At 44.6% G+C, this 19,597-nt stretch overlaps 1 protein-coding gene across 4 annotated transcripts in view; it reads right to left on the bottom strand.

Moving 5' to 3' along the window:
- Nucleotides 1-19,597, bottom strand: part of cfap410 (cilia and flagella associated protein 410) — an 80,156-nt gene that overhangs the window by 8,031 nt on the left and 52,528 nt on the right. The gene's annotated exons all lie outside the window — the stretch shown is intronic.

Raw genomic sequence — 19,597 nt, 5'->3', positions numbered from 1 at the left:
AGCATAACCTCCCTACTTTAGTATTTAATTCCCCTCGTAATAAATTATAACATTCTATTAGCTTTCCTAATTACTTGTTGTACTTGCATACTAGCCTTTTGTGATTCATGCACTAGGACACCCAGATCCCTCTGCATCCTCTCACTATTTGGATAATATGCTTCTCTTTTATTCTTCCTGCCAAAATGGACTATTTCATATTTTCCCACATTATACTCATTTGCCAGATCTTTGCCCACTCACTTAACCTGTCTATACCTGTTTGCAGCCTCCTAAGTCCTCTTCACAACTTACTTTCCTACCTTCGTGTCATCAGCAAATTTGGCAACCATCCCTTCAACCAAGTCATTTATATAAATTGTAAACAGTTGAGGTCCCAGCACTGATCCCTGTGGCACACCACTCGTTACATCTTGCCAACCTGAAAAGACCCATTTTTGCCTACTCTCTGCTTCCTGTTAGCCAGCCAATCTTCTATTCATGTCAATATGTTACCCCCTATACCATGAGCTTTTATTTTCCGCAATAGCCTTTCATGTGGCACTTTATCAAATGCCTTCTGGAAATCTAAGTACAGTATATCCACCAGTTCCCCTTTATCCACAGCACATGTTACTTCCTCAAAGAATTCCAACAAGTTGGTTAAACATGATTTCCCTTTCAGAAAATCACATTTACTCTGCCTGATGACCTTGAGCTTATCCAAGTGCCCTGCTATAACTTCTTCAATAATAGCTTCTAACATTTTCCCTATGACAGATAAGCTAACTGGCCTGCAGTTTCCCGCTTTCTGTTTCCCTCCCTTCTTGAATAATGGAATTACATTTGCTATCTTCCAATCTAATGAGGCCTTCCCAAATCTAGGGAGTTTTGCAAAATTAAAACCAATGCATCACTAGACACTTCTTTTAAGACCCTAAGATGAATTCCATCAGAACCTGGGCTCTTGTCAGCCCACAGCTCCAACAATTTACTCAGTACCACTTCTCTTGTGACTCTAATTTTCTTGACTTCCTTCCCCACTTCCATTCTCTGGTTTATAGCTGCTTCTGGGAAGTTACTAGTATCCTCTATAGTGAAAACTGATGCAAAATACCTGTTCAATTAATTTGCCATCTCCTTGTTTTCCATGATCAATTCTCCAGACTCACTTTCTATTGGACCAACACTCACTCTGTTAACTCTTTTCTTTTTTAAATATTTACAAGAACTCTTACCATCTGTTTTTATATTTCTGGCTAGCTTTCTCTCATACTCTAATTTTCTCTCCTTATTAATCTTTTAGTCATTCTTTGCTGTTCCTTATACTCTGTCCAATCTTCTGGCCTTCCACCTATCTTTGCACAATGATATGATTTTTCTTTAAGTTTGCCACTATCTTTAACATTTCTAGTTAATCACAGATGGTGTGTCTGTTCCTTGGACTTTTTCTTACTCGTTGGAATGTATCTATTCTGTGCATTCTGAAATATCCCCTTAAATATTAGCCACTGAAACTCTATTGACCCATCCCTTAACCTAATTTGTCAATTTACTTTAGCCAGCTCAGCTTTCATGCCCTCATAATTGCCCTTATTTAAGTTTAAAAACTTAGTATCCGACCCACTCCTCTCTCCCTCAAACTGAATATAAAATTCAATCATATTATGGTCGCTGCTACCCAGGGGTGCCTTCAATATGAGATCATTAATTACTCCCATCTCATTGCACAATACCAGGTCTAGTGTAGCCTGCTCTCTAGTTGGCTCCAGAACATACTGTTCTAAGAAACTATCCTGGAAACTATCCTGAAAACATTTAATGTACTCCTCATCTAGGCTATCTTTGCCCATCTGACTTTTCCAGTCTATATGCAAATTAAAATCTCCCATTATTATTGCTGTGCCTTTCTGACAGGCTCCAATTTCTTCCTTCATGCTCAACCATACCATGTGGTCACTGTTAGGGGGCCTGTACACAATTCCCACAACTGACTTCTTGCCTTTACTATTTCTCATCTCTGTCCAAACCGTTTCCACATCCTGGTTTCCTGAACTTAAGTCATCCCTCTCTATTGTGCTAATACCATCATTAACTAACAGAGCCACCCCTCCACATGCATGAAATACATGAATAGGATGGGAATAGAGGGATACGGACCCCGGAAGTGCAAAATATTTTAGTTGACGGGCAATGTGATCGGCGCAGGCTTGGAGGGCCGAAGGGCCTGTTCCTGTGCTGTACTTTTCTTTGTTCTTTCTTTGTTCTTTGTTCTGTGACACATCACCTGTCTTGACATCCTTAATGTGTTCTAATCAACTACTAATTAATTTATTCAATTATATATTTTACTTTTGTTTTTATATATTTTATTAACCTTACCACCAGTTACTAGGCTATTTTGAACCTTAGGAATAAAATAAACCTTAGTCATTTACCAGATACTCACCAAATAACTAGTTTCTTCTCCTGTAGCAGAGTATTACCTCTTCCTGAAGGCTGAGAAAGTAGAAAGCAAAACAGCACCTCTTTTCCTTCCTTCCCTAGCTCTCTTAATTACCCAACTCCTAGCACTCTAAGTCGCACTTCTTGCAGTGAACCTTACTCAAAGCTCCTCTTTCACCCTATGCACCGAATTCCCACTTGAACTAAATTCCCAAATATACTCTGTTTCACTCAGGCCCAAGTCGCAACTCACTGATCCCACGCCTCTTACTTTACTCATACTGGGTGAAGCCACTCATTTCCCTCTGTATCTCAGCCATTCTTTATCTATATGATTCTAGACAATGAATCTGATTCACAATTGAATCTGATCCTGTCGTCATACATTTACAAATCCTAATACAGACTTCCCAGGCCGGATCCAATTAATAGTGGAAACATCAAACTACAGGTGTTTCAAGCACAGAGAAGGCCATTTTCCAATTGTTTATGTACTGGTTCTGCGATAGAGCCTTCCAAAATTAATTCCACTGTCCCCCAGAGCTCTGAAGCTGTTTCAAGCATTGATCCATTTTTGCCTTAAAACATTGAAAGATATTTGTCTCTTCCACCACTTGTGGAAAAATATTTTATTAGCAGGAACTCTTTGGATAAAGAAATTCTCCTTACACTCTTCATAACAATTTGAAATTGATGACACTTAATTGCTGACCCATCCAATTGGAGAATTAAATTTCCCAATTCACCTTAGCTAAACAGATGGCTGATTTTCCTAACTAACCTAAACTTTTAAAATTTGTGGCCAGACAATTGAATTATGAAACTGCAGAAATTGCAACAGACTGCCTAGCTTTCACGAAATTACAGCTAGAACAGAAATGGCTAGTGCTAGAATTCTATGCAAGGGAAAAAGAGAAGCGAGAGAAAAAAGGAGACAGAGGAAGAAAGAAAAGCAGAATGAGAGAGAAGAAAGAAAAGTGGAAAGAGAGGGAGAGGGTGCGAGCTTTCTAAAGGGAGATCAGAATGCTCAAACTGCTTAGGGAAGGTTCCCTGTGCCCACTGAAAGCACCCCTAGTTCAGGTCTGAGCATTAAACTACGTAAATTTTCCCATTTAATCCCCAGGTTTGATGAGGAAGAGGTAGAAGCCATCTTCATTTTTTTAAGAGATTAACTCAACAATTAAGGTGGCAGGTAGAAAACTGGACATTGCTGTTGCAGAGTAAGCTCACAGACAAGGCTCATGAAGTTTACTCACTGTTGCCTGATGAGAGTTTGGCAAACCATGAATTGGTAAAGAATGCTATTTCAAGTACGTATAAACTGGTGCCAGACGCATACCATCAAAAATTCAGTACCCTCTTAAATTGGCAGGACAGATGTACATCAAATTTGAATAGCTTAAGCAGCTCACATTTGATTGGTGGATACGAGCACTTAAGATCGAGGCCACGTTTGAAAACCTTTGCGAAATAATGCTCCGTGAAGAATTCAAAAACTCACTCCCTCTTCCTATCAAAATGCACATAGAGTAATAAAAAGTAGCAATGGGCAGGCAGGCAGCAACCTTGGCTGTTGATTATGAGCTTGTCTACAAGCCCTCATCCTAAAGGAAACCCTTCTCTAATCACACCCAACAACCTGAGAAGGATAGGAGATGGGAGAGTGATTGGAAGCCCAGCACCCATGGGAGAGGGGGGACGGCTGAACATAGACCACTCCTCAAACCAGAAAGACTGTTGCTGAGAAAAGGAGTGAGACTCAGAAGCCCATGTTTTTCTATTACATAAGGCCAGATACCATTGTGCTGATTGCTGGAGGTTACAGAGAAAACCCATAGGATTTACTGGGGGACATTGGCCGTGAGCAAAGAAAGGGAGTCAGGCAGACAGCATAACAGACCAGGCTATAGATCTGACCGCAGCAATAGGTCCCTATAAACACACTCCTGTGAATGTGGGTGAGTCTAGCAAGGTCCCTGAGAGTTACAAGGATTTTGTGTCAGAAGGAAAGGGGTCCGTCCCCATTTCTCCTGAGAGAGGTGAGTAAGCCTGTAGACATGCTGAGGGATACTGGGGCCAGACATCTTTTTATTCATCTGTGGGATGTAGACATCACTGGCTAAGCCAGCATTCATTGCCCATGCCTAATTGCCCTTGAGAAAGTGGTGGTGTACTGCCTTAATAAACTGCTGCAGTCCATGTGTTGTAGGAAAACCCACAGTGCTATTAGGAAGGGAGTTCCAGGATTTTGACCCAGTGAGATCGAAGGAATGGCGATATATTTTCTTGTAAGGATGGTCTGTGACTTGAAGGGGAACATGCAAGTGGTGGTATTCCCATGCATCTGTTGCCCTGTCCTTCTAGGTGGTAGAGGTCACGGGTTTGGAAGAGCTGTTGAAAAAGCCTTGATGAGTTGCTGCAGCGCATCTTCTAAATGGTACACACTGCTGCTACTATGTGTCAGTGGCAAAGGGAGTGAATGTTGAAGGTGGTGCATGGGGAGCATTGCAGCTATACAAGTTCAGGGGGAAGATATACTAGCGAGGTTAAAAAAAAAAATCATTAATACGACTGACTCACAGTCTAAGAGGAGGGTTGGCTTGGACTTAATAGGTAATGTTAGGTCAGATATTAAAAATATAAGATTTGGTGCAGCATCTTGATGAATATATCAGGCTGTGGAGAAATTAGATTCGAAATCAATTTACAGGAAGAACGACAGGAATTAGCAGTTACACGGCCCATGACAGGAGGCAAGAGAGACATAATAAAATTTCTGATGAGTATAACACAGGAACGTACGAACAGAATATATGGGGAGGATATAACTTTGAATTCCTGCAAGTGGTAAAGTATAGGTGGGTGTACCAGGTAAGATCCCGTGGGTATATGGTCCCAGGGCAGAATGGCACTCTCCTAATGGCAACATGAGAATGTTGTACTGAATCACAGCATTACATCATCTGTTCCTGCAATACCTTGAAACCCGTCAGTAACGATTCTGTCATTATGGTGTCAGTTAAACTCCTTGAAGGCAGTCCAAACCTCCCCTGCGCAGTGGTGCTTTCTGATGGATAGGATGAGATACATATATTGACGATTAGAGTGTGATAATAACCACACTTTCTGCTTACAGATCATTGACTCCTTTACAGTGGAGAACTTTCACCTTGCAGGCAGGGCCCTCACTGACTATGTATTCAGTTCATGGTGGGACAGTATATTAAACATAAACGACACCCCAGGTCGAATAGCTTGGGTAGCAATGGAAAGACCCTGGCCACTACCAGGAGGTTTATGGAACAAAGCCATCAAGCAATCATGGGGGGGAAGGGTGGGTGAACCCAGCCATTGGAAGGGCTAGGAGATTGGAGGACTCAGACAGTAATTGGGCCAAGATGGCAAGAATGCAGTATAACTGGTGGGAAATAGGGAGAGTGACAGCAGCCGTAGCGGTCTTAGTAGTTAGTCTCTGTATTTGTTATTATCTGAGATTGATGGTATTCCAAGCAGTATGGATGGTTATGCTAGCCGAAAAGGGTTTACCTCAGTCTCCACTGCAAACTCCAGGGAATACAAACATCGGGGGTGGGATCATCCCAGATTTGCACCAAGTGCAGTAACGGGCGGGTAAAACCATGTTTACTCGCCAACCACAATGGCGGGTTTTCACACCATATCATCCCAAACCCACAGCATTAGTTATGCATTCCGGGGAAACATTCCATTTCGATGGCAGGTGGGCACTCATTTGCTGCCATGCCATCACCTCGCTGCCTCATCATGCCAGGCGCCATATTTAAAGTCCAACCATGTGCACGCATCTCAGTACTTCAAGCCCACAACGACTGCAGGGAAGATATCCATGAAATGCAAAAAGATTGCAGCCTCCAGGATTAGTGACACATCACTGGAATGCCTTTTGGATGCCGTGGAGGCCTGCTGCGATGTCCTCTACTCCAGCTCTGGCCGCAGGATAGGCAGCAACATGACCAATCTGGCCTGGGAGGCGGTGGCAGTGGTGAACAGTGCCAATGTTGCACAGAAGCGGTTGGCCATCCAATGCAGATAGAGGGCAAATGATCTACCTGTGCAGCCAGGGTATGACAACCATCTCATCACTCTAAACTCACACATTCAAGCTGATCATACATTCACTGGTAGCTCACTCACTGCCAGCCCAAGGTTCATCACCACCCATATGACCTCATGTCCATCTGGCCTCATCTCCTCTGGAGACTGCCTCCTCAGCCCTCACCATTTTGAGGCCACTTGCACAGATCAACATGTGTCCCAGCACACACCCTGGGATACCCTCCATCCCCAGTACAGCCTTTGTCTTGCAGCCTCTTCCCTTCCTGAGGCCACTTCTCCCCCTTCATCAAGTAAGCCCTAGACCTGCAACCATTGAAAAGCCACTCACATATGGCTAATCAGGTAGGTAAAGACCTGCCATGAGCCCCCACTAAAATTCTAAGCGGGCAACAATTCTAAACAGTCCCTGGAAACATCAAGATCTTTTGGTTTAGTCTTCCTGACATCTCAGTGGATCTGAGAAAGAAAAGAATAAAGAAAGGAAAGAAGACTACAGTCAGTAAACAGCAAAAGATCATCAACCCCACCACCTTGAGCTGCAGTGATCAGCTGCATCCATTTGTCCATTCTCCGAGACTGGTAAACCGCTCTCAGCTGTCATGGGTCGTATACTTTTTCTGTCTAATTAATTAATGCATCATATCTAAATTGTTGCTTCTGAATAAACTATCATAAAATTATCTACCTATCTTAGGTATCTGTGGCCCCCGAATCCCAAATCTTACACTCTTCACAGATCTGCAGATGAGGAGTGAACAATGATCCACCAGGTAGTGGTGCCACCAAGGAACCGAGGGGAAATATTGAGGCTATCTCATGAAATCCTGATGGCTGGAAATGTCAGTATACGAAAAACCCAAACCAAATAAGCCAGCATTTTTACTGGCCTAAGCTACATAAAGATGTGGCGAGGTTCTGAAAAACCTGTCACACCTATCAGGTAGTGGGAAAACTGCAGCATGCAATTGAACCTGCACCTATGATTCCTATACCTACCTTTGGGGAACTCTTCAGCAAGGTGCTAGTAGATGGTTCCAAAAACAAAAGTATATGTTTACTGATGTGGATACCTGATTCCCAAAGGCTATTCCCTGAGAACTATCTCTGCCAAGGTAGTGGTGGAGGGATTACAACAACATGGAGAGTATCGTGGATAGCACGTATAGAGAGGTGGTCACACAGCAGGCTAAGAGTCCACTGGCAGGAAGGGAATGGGTGACCACCAGGCAAAGCAAGAGGACTAGGCAGGCAGTGCAGGAATCTCCTGTGGCTATTCTCCTGCAAAACAGATATACCGCTTAGGATACTGTTGAGGGGAATGGCCTCTCAGGGGAAAGCAGCAACAGCTAAATTCATTGCACCATGATTGGCTCTGCTGTACAGGGGAGGAGTAAAAAGTGTGGGAATGCAATAGTTATAGGGGATTCTCCTGTAAGGGGAATAGATAGGTGTTTCTGTAGCCGTAAACGAGAATCCAGGATGGTATGTTGCCTCCCTGGTGCTAGGGTCAAGGATGTCTCAGAGCGGCTAGAGGATATTCTGAAGGGGGAGGGTGAACAGCCAGTGGTCGTGGTACACATTGGTACAAACGACATAGGTAAAAAAAAGGGACGAGGGTCTAAAAGCACAATATAGGGAGTTAGGAAGTAAGTTGAAAAGTAGGACCTCATAGGTAGTGATCTCAGGATTACCACTAGTGCCACATGCTAGTCAGAGTAGAAATAGTAGGATGAATACGTGGCTGAAGAGATGGTGTGAAGGGGAGGGTTTCAGATTCCTGGGACATTGGGACTGGTTCCGGGGGAGGTGGGACCAGTACAAACTGGATGGGTTACACCTGGGCAGGACTGGGACTGATGTCCTAGGGGGAATATTTGCGACAGTGGTTGGGGAGGGTTTAAACTAAAATGTGAGGGGGATGGGAACCTATGCAAGGAGTCAAAGGACGGGGAATCAAGGACAAGAACAAAAGACAGGGAGGGGAATAAGTAAAGTGATGGGCAGAGAAATCAAGGGCAAGAATCAAACAGGGCCTCAGTGAAAAATAATGGGAACGGGACAAGGAATGTTAAGAAAACAAGCCTTAAGGTTTTGTGCCTTAACGCGAGGAGCATTCGCAATAAAGTGGATGACTTAACCGCGCAAATAGATGTAAACAGGTATGATATAGTCGGGATTACGTAGGCATGGCTGCAGGGTGACCAGTGATGGGAACTGAACATCCAGGGGTATTCACTATTTAGGAAGGACAGACAAAAGGAAAAGTCAGTGGAGTTGCATTGCTGGTTAAAGGGGAAATTAACGCAATAGTGAATATTAGCTCCGACGATGTGGAATCTGTATGGGTAGAGCTGAGAAGCACTAAGGGGCAAAAAACGTTAGTGGGGGTTGTATCTAGACCCCCAAACTGTAGTGGTAATGTTGGGAATGGCATTAAACAGGAAATTAGAGACGCATGCAGTAAAGGAACATATGTAATTATGGGTGACTTTAATCTGCATATAGATTGGGCAAATCAAATTAGTAACAATGCCGTAGAGAAGGAATTCCTGGAGCGTATACACAAAGGAGGACACAAATAACATACCAGAAATGTTGGGGAACACAGGGTTTAGTGAGAGGGAGGAACTGAAAGAAATCAGTATTAGTAGGGAAATGGTGTTGGGGAAATTGATGGGATTGAAGGCCGATAAATCCCCAAGGCCTGATAATCTACATTACAGAGTACTTAGGGAAGTAGCCCTAGAAATAGTGGATGCATTGGTGGTCAACTTCCAAGATTCTATAGACTCTGGAACAGTTCCTACAGATTGGAGGATAGCTAATGTAACCCCACTGTTTAAAAAGGGAGGTAGAGAGAAAACAGGGAATTATAGACCAGTCAGCCTGACGTCGGTAGTGGGGAAATTTCTAGAGTCCATTATAAAAGTTTTAATACCTGAGCACTTGGAAAACAGTGGCAGAATCGGACAGAGTCAGCTTGGATTTATGAAAGGGAAATCACGCTTGATAGATCTACTTCTTATGGCTTGTTATGGACAAAGAAATAGACAAGTTGCAAAAAAATCTTTTGGATAGGGGGAGAGTGGATTTTAGTAAAATAAAGCAGGATCTGGCCAAGGTAGACTGGGAACAGTTACTCGTGGGGAAATCTACAGAGGAGCAGTGGGGGGGCATTCAAAAAGGAAATGGGGAGGGTACAGGCTCAACATGTTCCTCTAGGGTGATAGGAAGCAGTAACAAGCCCAGAGAACTATGGATCACCAGAGATATTCAGGATACGATGAGAAGCAAAAGAGAGGCTTTTAGCAGGTACAAGGGGAGCAAATCAGCTGAGGCATTAGTGGAGTACAGACAGTGCAGGCTGGAGCTTAAGAAAGCAATTAAGAGAGCAAAGAGGGGATATGAGAAAGCTCTCATCTCCTGCTGGTAAAAGTAGGAAAAATCCCAAGATATTCTATAAGTATATCAATGGGAAGAGGATAACCAGGGAAAGAGTAGGGCCCATAAGGGATCAAGAGGGCAATCTATGGGTGGAGCCAGAGGACATCGGTAGAGTGTTGAATGAATACTTCACGTCCGTCTTCACCCAAGAAAATGAGGATGAAGGTATGGAACTCAGGGAGAGAGACTGCGAGGCTCTTGAGCAAATTGATATAGGGAGTGACAAGGTACTGGAGGCGTTGGCAGGCTTAAAAGTGGACAAATCTCCAGGTCCGGATAATTTGTGTCCCAAACTGCTGAGGGAGGCAAGGGGCTCTGACCCAAATTTTTAATTCCTCTCTGGCCACGGTGGGGGGGGGGGGGGGGGGGGGGGGGAGAGGTGCCAGAGGACTGGAGAACAGCTAATGTGGTTCCGCTATTTAAGAAGGGTTGTGGAGAGAAGCCAGGGAACTACAGGCCAGTGTGTCTCATGTTAGTGGTAGGGAAACTATTGGAGAAAATTCTGAAGGAGAGAATCTATCTCCACTTGGAGAGGCAAGGTTTGATCAGGGGTAGTCAGCATGGCCTTGTCAGAGGGAGGTTATGCCTAACAAATTTGATTGAATTTTTTGAGGAGGTGACCAGGTGTGTGGATGAGGGTAGTGCAGTTGATGTAGTTTATATGGATTTCAGCAAAGCCTTTGACAAGGTCCCACATGGGAGACTTATAAAGAAGGCAAATACACATGGGATACAGGGTAATTTGATAAGGTGGATTCAAAGTTGGCTTAGTTGTAGGAGACAGAGGGTGATGACAGAAGGCTGCTTTAGTGGCTGGAAGCCAGTGTCCAGTGGCATATTGGATCTGTGCTGGATCCCCTATTATTCGTCATTTATATAAATAACATAGATAAGTATGTGGGAGGTAGCATTAGTAAATTTGCGGATGACACAAAGATGGGCCGGGTGGTTAACAGTGAGGTTGAGTGTCTTGGGCTACAGGAAGATGTACACAGGATGATGAAATGGGCAGATAAGTGGCAGATGGAATTTAACCCTGAAAATTGTGAGGTGATACATTTTGGAAGGAGTAATTTGACAAGGAAGTATTCAATGAACGGCATGACACTAGGAAGTTCTGGGGAACAAAGGGACCTTGGCGTGTATGTCCATAGATCTCTGAAGGCGGAGGGGCATGTTAGTGGGGTGGTGAAAAAGGCATAAGGGACACTTGCCTTTATCAATCAAGGCATAGATTACAAAAGTAGGGAGGTCATGTTGGAGTTGTATAGAACCTTGGTGAGATCACAGCTGGAATACTGTGTGCAGTTCTGGTCACCACATTATAGGAAGGATGTGATTGCACTGGAGGGGGTGCAGAGGAGATTCACCAGGATATTGCCTGGGATGAAACATTTAAGTTATGAAGAGAGGTTGGATAGATTTGGGTTGTTTTCGTTGGAGCAGAGAAGACTGAAGGGCAACCTGATCGAGGTATGCAAGATTATGAAGGGCATGGACAGGTTGGATAGGGAGCAGCTGTTCCCCTTAGTTGAAGGGCCAGTCACAAGGGGACACAAGTTCAAGGTGAGGGGCAGGAGGTTTAGGGGGAGGACGTGAGGAAAAGCTTTTTTTACCCAGAGGGTGGTGACGGTCTGGAAAGCACTGCCTGGGAGGGTTGTGAAGGCGGGTTGCCTCACATCCTTTAAAAAGTAGCTGGATAAGCACTTGGCACATCATAACATTCAAGGCTATGGGCCAAGTGCTGGTAAATGGGATTAGGTAGGTAGGTCAGGTGTTTCTCACATGTCGGTGCAGACTCCATGGGCCGAAGGGCCTCTTCTGCACTGTGAGATTCTGTGATTCTGGAATTTTTCAAGAATGTAACTAGTAGAGTTGATGAGGGGGAGCCAGTGGATGTAGTTTATTTGGACTTTCAGGAAGCTTTTGACAAAGTCCCACATAAGAGATTAGCGTGTAAAATTAAAGCGCATGGGATTGGGGGTAGTGTATTGAGATGGAATGAAAACTGGTTGGCAGACAGGAAACAGAGTAGGAACAAACAGGTCTTTTTCCAAATGGCAGGCAGTGACTAGATCGGTGCTGGGATCCCAGCTGTTCACAATATATATTAATGATTTAGATGAGGGAACTAAATGTTATATCTTCAAATTTGCAGATGACACAAAGCTGGGTGGGAGGGTGAGCTGTGAGGAGGATGCAGAGATGCTTCAATGTGATTTGGACAAGCTGAGTGAGTGGGCAAATGCATGGCAGATGCAGTATAATGTGGATAAATGTGAGGTTATCCACTTTGGTCGCGAAAACAGGAAGGCAGATTATTATCTGAATGACTATAAATTGAGAGAGGGGAATGTACAACGAGACCTGGGGTCATCGTACACCAGTTGCTGAAAATAAGCATGCAGGTGCAGCAGGCAGATAGAAGGCAAATGGTATGTTGGCCTTTATAGCCAGAGGATTCGAGTACAGGAACAGGGATGTCTTGCTGCAATTATACAGGGCCTTGGTGAGACCACACCTGGAATATTGTGCAGCTTTGGTCTCCTTATCTGAGGAAGGATGTTCTTGTGAAAGAGGGAGTGCAGCGAAGATTTACTAGACTGATTCCTGGGATGGCGGGACTGAATACGAGGAGAGATTGAGTCAGTTAGGATTATATTCGCTGGAGTTTAGAAGAATGAGGGGGGATCTCATAGAAACCTATAAAATTCTAACAGGACTAGACAGGGTAGATGCAGGAAGGATGTTCCCGATGGTGGGGGAGTCCAGAACCAGGGGTCACAGTCTGAGGGTACGGGGTAGACCATTAAGGACTGAGATGAGAAGAAATTTCTTCACCCAGAGAGTGGTGAGCCTGTGGAATTCGCTACCACAGAAAGTAGTTGAGGCCAAAACGTTGTATGTTTTCAAGAAGAAGGAGTTAGATATAGCTCTTGGGGCAAAAGGAATCAAAGGATATGAGGAGAAAGTGGGAGCAGGCTACTGAGTTGAATGATCAGCCATGATCATAATGAATGGCGGAGCAAGATCGAAGGGCCAAATGGCCTTCTCCTGCTCCTATTTTCTCTGTATGTTTCTTTGTAATTCTTTACCCAAAAAGGGCTACCCACTGTTCTGATGTGGCAGATGGTGTGCACCAGGCGGATCAAATCCACGAGGGAAACTTGGTCACGCGGTCACAAGGGTTTTGCAATTTGTATTTATTTTGAGACGCATGCCCCGAATTCAGTAGTAATAAATCTGGATAAAACTGGAGGCTTTTCACACTTCTAGTAGATATCACAATGCCTTTCTCTGACATATAGCCTCATTTCCCTTTATGCATGTTTCTCCCTTTTAATGCAAATTCCATTGTTCCCATATGTCTTTGGAACTTTACTTTTCTCATAATATAAATCATTGCATGGTGCTAATATTATCTGTAACCTTTGGGAAAAATAAACACACTGCTTGGTCTAGCTTCTCTGGTTAGGTGTAACATCCTACCATCTCTTTGAAATTCAGACTACCCTAATTTATCTAAAAATGCAAATTCTCCTCAGCAAGCATTCTAAAACTTCAGCCATGTTTACGTATTTAGCATTTCAAACCTCGCTTCATTTTGATGAGTCAATGCCTCCAGACAAGCTGTCTCCAACTCAATTAAATCCCATACACTCAGAAACGATCCAAACCCCACTATTAACCTATTTTTACAATAAATCACAATAATATTATGAGAATTGTTATACTTTCAAGGCACCACCAAAATCTAGTTGAAGCAGGGTGCAAATTCCATGTCCAGAATATTCCAGCAAGCCATGGGAGAAACCCAGCTGAAGTCCACAGCATACCACGCACAGTCACAAGGAGCTTAAGAACAGTAAAACCAGACCTCCAAAAACAATGATCAGGGAATACTATCATGAGTACATACATGACTGGGATAAAGGACTTGGGTTTTTTTCTGTTCACTACCAGGGACTCACCCAGTGAGCCCACCAGGTTTACTTCTTGCATTAAATTATGTACACCAAGTGAGGAGTCCCCTGAAACTAATCAAGGAGAAAATTTTAGATCAGAAGAAAGAGGTCTCTTTCTATAATAATAACAAAAAGCTAAAAGCTACTGCGGATGCTGGAAATCCAAAACAAAAACAGAATTACCTGGAAAAACTCAGCAGATCTGGCAGCATCGGTGGAGAAGAAAACAGTTGACGTTTCAAGTCCTCACGACCCTTCGGCAGAACTGAAGTATAGTTAGGAGAGAGGTGAAATATAAGCTGGTCTAAGGTGGGGGGGCGGGGGGAGAGAGAAGTTGAGGGTGGGGTCGTTGTAGGGATAAGCAAGCAGTGATAGGAGCAGATAATCAAAAGATGTCACAGACAAAAGGATCAAAGAGGTGTTGAAGGTGGTGATATTATCTAAGAAAAGTGCTAATTAAGAATGGATGGCAGGACATTCAAGGTACAGCTCTAGTGGGGGTGGGGTGGACAGACTAGCCAAGTATTAGTTGTAGATTTAAAAATAATGGAAAAAGGTGGGAAAAGAAGAATCTATATAAATTATTGAAAAAAAAAAGGGGGAGGGGGAAGAAACTGGGTGGGGATGGGGGGAGGGGGAGTTTAAGATCTAAAGTTGTTGAATTCAATATTCAGCCCGGAAGGCTGTAAAGTGCCTAGTCGGAAGACGAGGTGCTGTTCCTCCAGTTTGCGTTGGGCTTCACTGGAACAATGCAGCAAGCCAAGGACAGACATGTGGGCAAGAGAGCAGGGTGGAGTGTTAAAATGGCAAGCGACAGGGAGGTTTGGGTCTTTCTTGCGGACAGACCGCAGGAGTTCTGCAAAGCGGTCGCCCAGTTTGCGTTTGGTCTCTCCAATGTACAGGAGACCACATTGGGAGCAACGAATGCAGCAGACTAAGTTAGGGGAAATGCAAGTGAAATGCTGCTTCACTTGAAAGGAGTGTTTGGGCCCTTGGACGGTGAGGAGAAAGGAAGTGAAGGGGCAGGTGTTGCATCTTCTGCGTGGGCATGGGGAGGTGCCATAGGTGGGGGTTGAGGAGTAGGGGGTGATGGAGGAGTGGACCAGGGTGTCCCGGAGGGAACGATCCCTACGGAATGCCGCCAGGGGGGGTGAAGGGAAGATGTGTTTGGTGGTGGCATCATGCTGGAGTTGGCGGAAATGGTGGAGGATGATTCTTTGAATGCGGAGGCTGGTGGGGTGATAAGTGTGGACAAGGGGGACCCTATCATGTTTCTGGGAAGGAGGAGAAGGCGTGAGGGCGGATGCGCGGGATATGGGCCGGACACGGTTGAGGGCCCTGTCAACGACCGTGGGTGGAAAACCTCGGTTAAGGAAGAAGGAGGACATGTCAGAGGAACTGTTTTTGAAGGTAGCGTCATCAGAACAGATGCGACGGAGGCGAAGGAACTGAGAGAATGGGATGGAGTCCTTACAGGAAGCGGGATGTGAGGAGCTGTAGTCGAGGTAGCTGTGGGAGTCGGTAGGCTTGTAATGGATATTGGTGGACAGTCTATCATCAGAAATTGAGACAGAGAGGTCAAGGAAGGGAAGAAAAGTGTCAGAGATGGACCATGTGAAAATGATGGAGGGGTGGAGATTGGAAGCAAAATTAATCAATTTTTCCAGGTCCCGACGAGAGCATGAAGCAGCACCGAAGTAATCATCGATGTACCGGAGAAAGAGTTGTGGGAGGGGGCCGGAGTAGGACTGGAACAAGGAATGTTCCACATACCCCATAAAGAGATAGGCATAGCTGGGGCCCATGCGGGTACCCATAGCCACACCTTTTACTTGGAGGAAGTGAGAGGAGTTAAAGGAGAAATTGTTCAGTGTGAGAACAAGTTCAGCCAGACGGAGGACAGTAGTGGTGGATGGGGATTGTTCGGGCCTCTGTTCAAGGAAGAAGCTAAGGGCCCTCAGACCATTCTGGTGGGGGATGGAGGTGTAGAGGGATTGGACATCCATGGTGAAGAGGAAGCGGTTGGGGCCAGGGAACTGGAAATTGTTGATGTGACGTAAGGTGTCAGAGGAATCACGGATGTAGGTGGGAAGGGACTGGACAAGGGGAGAGAGAAGGGAGTCAAGATAACGAGAAATGAGTTCCGTGGGGCAGGAACAGGCTGACACGATCGGTCTGCTGGGACAGTTCTGTTTGTGGATTTTGGGTAGGAGGTAGAAGCGGGCCGTCCGAGGTTGGGCGACTATCAAGTTGGAAGCTGTGGGAGGAAGATCTCCAGAGGAGATGAGGTCAGTGACAGTCCTGGAAACAATGGCTTGATGTTCTGTGGTGGGGTCATGGTCCAGGGAGAGGTAGGAGGAAGTGTCTGCGAGTTGACGCTCAGCCTCCGCGAGGTAGAGGTCAGTGCGCCAGACAACAACAGTACCACCCTTGTCAGCGGGTTTGATGACAATGTTGGGGTTGGACCTGAGAGAACGGAGTGCAGTAAGTTCAGAGAGAGACAGATTAGAATGGGTGAGAGGAGCAGAGAAATTGAGACGGCACTTTACAGCCTTCCGGGCTGAATATTGAATTCAACAACTTTAGATCTTAAACTCCCCCTCCCCCCATCCCCACCCAGTTTCTTCCCCCTCCCCCTTTTTTTTTCCAATAATTTATATAGATTCTTCTTTTCCCACCTTTTTCCATTATTTTTAAATCTACAACTAATACTTTGCTAGTCTGTCCACCCCATCCCCACTAGAGCTGTACCTTGAGTGTCCTGCCACCATTCTTAATTAGCACTTTTCTTAGATAATATCACCACCTTCAACACCTCTTTGATCCTTTTGTCTGTGACATCTTTTGATTATCTGCTCCTATCACTGCTTGCTTATCTCCACAATCACCACACCCTCAACTTCTCTCTCCCCCCGCCCCCCACCTTAGACCAGCTTATATTTCACCTCTCTCCTAACAATACTTCAGTTCTGCCGAAAGGTCGTGAGGTCTCTTTCTATGTTAGACTATATATCCGTGTTCCATGAATGGCTCACGAGAGCCTGTGATGTAGCTCAGGAGTACTTAAAAACCTCTCAAACAGCTATGAAAAAGCAGGCAGGCAGACATGCCAAGGCCTGAACCCTCCAGCCAGGAGACTATGTGCTAGTGCTCCTACCAATACAGGGTGAACCCCTGAAAGCCCAGTTCAATGGCCATTACTGGGTAGCAAAGAGAATTAGGGAGGTAAACTGACACCCCAGACCATAGGAAAAACAGAGGTTGTGTCATGTCACATGTTATAACAGTACCACAGCTGGGAAAGGCACAAGCAGGTGATGATCTGTCAGATAGCAAGAGAACTGAAGGACAAAAAGGACAGTGAAGACAAATTAGAGGGAGCCCTGGGCAAGGCCCAAATTGAACCCCCGAACGTCTGTTTAGCAAGCACAGAAATTTTAGGAAAATTAGACACCACAATCATCTATTTAAATACGGAACAAAGAGCAATCTGGCAAGGCTGCTCACCATGTTCAACAGCATTTGTAAAGACAAGCCAGGCTGCACCACTTTAGTTCTACATGATGTGGATTTGGGAGAGACCCCATCCCATTCAGCAAAATTCCTACTGTCTCAGTGCAGATAAACTGACCCAGGTCTGGGAGGAGGTCAAATATATGCTGGAGCACAAACTAATCAAACCCAGTAACAGCAGCTGGAGTTCCCCAGTTGTGCTCATGCCTAAGCCGGACAGCTCCACAAGGCTCTGCATTGATTACTGAAAGATTAATGTAGTAACCAAAGCTGACTCCTACACGACTCCCAACCTGGAAAACTGCACAGAGTAGGTAATGCAGCCTACATCACCAAGATAGACTCATTAAAGGGATACAAGGCAAGTGCCTTTGACCATCCAAATGAAGGAGATAATAACTTCATAACTCCAGATGGGTTATACCATTGTCAAGTCATGCCGTTTGGACTCAGAAATGACACGTGGGTGGGCCGAGGACCAGTACTGCCCAAAGCTGCGAAGTTACAGGCAGTAACAAATTTTCCCATCCCCTCAACAAAACTGGAAACAATGACATTCCTAGAGATGTGTGGTTTCTACTGCAAGTTTGTCCCTAACATCAGTACTATAGCTGCCCACTAAAAGACCTATTACAGAAAAAAACAAAGATGCAGAGAGAGATGCCAAACTGCTTTTGAGAAGCTGAAAGTCATTCTAGCAAACAAACCCAGTTTAGGTAGCTACAGGCTCCAACAAAGCATTTCAAGTAGCCATCGATGCTAGTGACCCTGGGGTAGGGGCTGTCCTACTCCAGAAGGATGAAACAGGTGTAGAGAGATCGACTGGGTATTTCTCCAAGAAACTGAACAAACACCAGAATCGATGGGCGGGATTTTCCAGTTCCACCTGCCATGGGACTGGAAATTGCCACCTAAAGTCAAACAACCTTTTGTTGGTCCGTCAAATTTTCCCATAGCGGGCGGGACGGGAAATCTCGCCTGATATTCCACTGTGGAGAAAGAAGCCTTAGCATTATTGCTAACTCTCAAACACTTTGGGATATATGTCTGAAATGCCTACTCAGACACAGCAGTCAATACGGATCACAATCCCTTGACCTTAGTGGAAAAATTGAAAACTAAAAGATGCTGGACTATTTTGTTGGAGTTTGTTTCTCTAACAATATCACTTAAAATTTACCCACATTGCAGGGAAAAATAAAGTGATTGTAGATGCTCTGTCCAGAGTACCCAAGCCACAACAGAGCAGAACCAACAGAGTAGAAGTGAAAGTGTGACATTATGGATGAATGTGAATGTATGGATTTTGTTTTTTATTATTGGTGTTCTTTCCAAATCTTGTAATGAAATGGGAATGAATTTTGTTTCATTTCGTTTGGTGTGAAAGTATTACAACAATGTGCTTTTTTCTTAAAGATACAATTTCTAAATTTTCTTTCACTGGCTGGATTTAAAAACAAGACTGAAACCCTTTAAAGACAATGGAGACTTCCTAGATGGCTACAATATACAGCTTGAATTTCACCAAGTTGGATGAAGAAAAGACAGTCAACCCACTGGGGTGTGTGAAAAGCCCCATTTCCTGTTGACTTTACACTATCCTGAAACTTTGCAAATGTTTCCGAGGTGAGACATACTTATTCGAAAAGAAATGACTGCAGCAAACATGGACAAATGGAACTTCTCTAGAATTTCACAGAATCACACAGTGCAGAAGAGGCCCTTCGGCCCATCGAGTCTGCATCGACACGAGAGAAACACCTGACCTACCTACCTCATCCCATTTACCAGCACTTGGCCCATGGCCTTGAATGTTATAACGTGCCAAGTGCTCATCCAGGTACTTTTTAAAGGAATGCACTGCGCTACCCTCATCTACACACCTGGCCACCTCCTCAAAAAATTCAATCAAATTTGTTAGGCATGACCTCCCTCTGACAAATCCATGCTGACTATCTCTGATCAAACCTTGCCTCTCCAAGTGGAGATTGATTCTCTCCTTCTCCTTCAGAATTTTCTCCAATAGTTTCCCGACCACTGATGTGAGACTCACTGGCCTGTAGTTCCCTGGCTTCTCTCTACAACCCTTCTTAAATAGCGGAACCACATTAGCTGTTCTCCAGTCCTCTGGCATCTCCCCCGTGGCCAGAGAGGAA

The sequence above is a fragment of the Cetorhinus maximus genome, chromosome 11 (genome assembly GCF_964194155.1).
Source record: "Cetorhinus maximus chromosome 11, sCetMax3.hap1.1, whole genome shotgun sequence".
In the NCBI taxonomy this organism is placed as follows: domain Eukaryota; kingdom Metazoa; phylum Chordata; class Chondrichthyes; order Lamniformes; family Cetorhinidae; genus Cetorhinus; species Cetorhinus maximus.
Note: the sequence above shows the minus strand (reverse complement) of the source record. Positions and strands in the feature narration are given on the sequence as shown.